Below are 3,272 nucleotides of genomic sequence, written 5' to 3'. Positions count from 1 at the left end.
TTTGCTCATACAAAGAACTTCAAAAATATATTCCTCTAGTTTTCAGATCAATTTTTGTCGAAGTTTCTATCTGACTTATCATCACAATTGCACCCATGGCCACTTTTGGCACACCATGAGCCACATAGACCAATATTCATACATCATCACAATAGCAAAGAAAACCTATACTCACATCATCAGAATTGCGACAATGACGTCTGCTGAAACATCATCACAACGTCACCTTCACTACTATTGACACATCATCATGACAATGACTTCCATGAGTTGCATTAAGGCGACAAACCATTTGTCAACGACCTTTACTAAAAAAAATCTACATTTAACGAACTATCTAACAACCGAGACTGACGGTGTGATGGGAAGCTCCATTAACACGTCATCATTAGATGTCAGTAATAAATGCTCAAAATTTCTTTAACCAGAATATAAAAGCAAAATGACGAGCCAGTCTCACCAAACTCCCTGTATCCATAATTTCGGCTACGATGGCTGCTTTTTATTAAATAAAATCGATCACTTAAAATCACCCGCCGCAATCTGTTCTTACTGACTCGCTCGCTAAATCGTGTTCCCTGTACAGAGACGTGATGGCCACGGCCTCAACCCCTGTAGTCTCTAGGCGTTATGGACTCTGCATGTCGACCACGATATTCTCAGCCGGAGCAGCGCCATCATTCACACCGTTGCTTTCCTTCCTCTCGCAAGCGGCGCTCCTCCTGCAAATGGGACACACAGAGCGCTTTGAGAGCCACGCATCCGCGCACTGCACATGGAAGGCGTGGCTGCATGCCGGAATCACGCGGCAACGGTCCCCGCGCTGGAAAACTTCTAGGCACACCGCGCAGTCGGCGTCGCTTCTTCCTTCACTCCCTGAGGAACGCTCGTCTCCCTTCTCTGCATTCCCGTATTCAATGATAGGCAGCCGCTGGAGCTCAGCTGCCGAGAGGCCCTGCTACTTCTGAGGTTTACGGTTGCCCTCGGACAACCGTTGCCCCCAGTTGTTCCTTTCGTCGGAGAAAACGTACCACCCAACCCACAAATAGACCAAAGCCATGGCCCCCATGCCAACACGGAGCAACAAGAACGACACTACCACTACCATAAACATTTTCTGTAACATATACACAATTTTACAATTCTCTGTTCTTTCACCTCTGTAGAAGGTATTAAGAAGTATATCATATTCTAGAACATTCTAGAATTTATTGGATTTAAATCTTGGTTTAGGAGGATAAATTTTATTAAATAATTATTTTAAAAGTAAATCACACTAGATAATTTCGAAACAGGTCGACAAAAAATTAATATAAATAACCCAAAAATTACATAACAAAAGTAACAAAAATCTCTATAGAGGTGGGTATTACGAATACTGGTACAGTCCCAGCAAGACGAGGAATTGGTGCCACGCTCTTTGCCGACCTCGCCAGTGGCCACGCCTTTAACCAACCGGCTCAAATATAAGCTTAAAGCTCTCTTGCATACTGAAAAAAAAGCTTAAAGCGCGGTTGGCATAAAATGCCGAAAATGTACAAAGCTGTTTTTGCCACGTCGATGGTCAAAATGTCTCTACGTTAAATCATCAAGTGTCTCCAGCTTAAAGCATTGAATGCTTGAACTCGAATAGCATTATACCCCTGATTGGTTTCACCACTTTACGTGGCGTGACAGTATAGACTCCTCAATTAATTGTTTCAGTTAAGCTTGACAGCGTAGCCTAATTGCCAACCATCTTTCCCCATTTCCTGTTTCGTTTTCATGGGGAAGCTTTAATTCAAATGGCGGTTAATATATTTGGGCATCTTGAAACTGCAATTTAGGCATGATTTATGGCATTTGATTCTATTTACTTTACTAGATTTACAATTTAACTAACGAATTAATGAGATTGCAGAATTTTTTTGTCCTCTGAATTTGGACATATTAGTGGTTACATAGTGTACGACTTAGCTTAACCCAAGCAACGTTATTTGAATAAATAAATGATAAGTTGATTTGGTTGGATTAATTAATGTTTGTGTTGATTATTTATTTTTCAGTTTAAATATAATTTTTTTAAAATAAAGATAAAATGTTTTTTAAATAAGAAAACAACGTATCAATTAGAGTTATTTTAATGGTTGTTATTTTTCTCTACTGACATTCAAATCCCAGCGAGTGACATAATGAGCTATAATACCTAGATGAATATTGTTGTATTGCGTTTGAGTTTTGTAAGTGAATATACTTACAACTTCACTCTAGCCCTCAAGCTACTATAGCCTTAAAGTTTAGAGGGTGGCATATTATTTTCCTCCAAAAAAAAGAATAATATTACCTACAGTAAAAAAAAATTAGTTTTAATTAAAAGCATTATAAAACATCAATAATTCTACTTTCATGTGCGTGCTTGGTTAGTTGGTGTGCCCTCTTGTATGAGGGAGATGTATATTTCCTTCCATGGTGAACCTTGACTTGAGATGTTTTCTTTTTAAAATAAAAACAAATTATTCTCTAAATAATAAACCATGTCAAGTATAATAAAAAACCAAAATGAATACTCCCACAGTTAGCTATTGATATTAAAAGAGATGTCTTAAAAATATTTCTCTCTTAATCCAAAAGACATTATTTCTATGTACATGTGAACTAACACAATTTTATATCAACTTTAAAGAAAAAAAATTGAAGTAATTAGAAGTTTAAAAAATAAATTTATATTTTCACCTTGAATGTGAGGAAGATGTATAATTCTTGTACTTTTAAAAATATTTTAATTTAAAACTTTATATATATATATATATATATATATATATATATATATATAAAAGATGATAGGTGATGATGATAATTAAAGTCTACTAAGACCAATGTGGTTTATCCAAACTTAAGAATCTAAGAAATTTAACGAATATTTTTAACATATTATCTCTATGCTTAAAGAGAAGTGAGAGAAGTATTCTTGATTCACCATAGTTTTGTTCCCTTAATAGGTCAAGAAGGTTTGTGTTGTAATCGATATTTTTAAAATTAGAACAAATTTGACTATAAGCCGAGAAGTCTAAGAGAAGGTTATTTTCATTTTCAACCCTCTTAGTATCGCACAAACTATTTCTTCTTTCCTAGGACATTGTGGGAATAGACCAATACCCAATTTCACTATGGAGCTCATAAAATTAGTTCTTATCTTAGCAATGTTCATTTTCTTCTCAACATTAGTCAAGCCACATAAGTAATTATGGTTTTCAAGATTACAGTTTATCACCTCCTTATAATATTCTAGCTTC

General features: G+C 35.8%; 1 pseudogene; it reads right to left on the bottom strand.

Annotated features, from left to right (window-relative positions):
• Positions 1–605: 605 nt before the first annotated feature.
• LOC149140067 (E3 ubiquitin-protein ligase ATL23-like) lies at positions 606–1,126 on the bottom strand (annotated as a pseudogene).
• Positions 1,127–3,272: the final 2,146 nt, after the last annotated feature.

The sequence above is a fragment of the Pinus tabuliformis genome, chromosome X (assembly GCF_031772625.1).
Source record: "Pinus tabuliformis cultivar Carrire ecotype Pingquan chromosome X, CPIR1, whole genome shotgun sequence".
Lineage (NCBI taxonomy): Eukaryota > Viridiplantae > Streptophyta > Pinopsida > Pinales > Pinaceae > Pinus > Pinus tabuliformis.
Note: the sequence above shows the minus strand (reverse complement) of the source record. Positions and strands in the feature narration are given on the sequence as shown.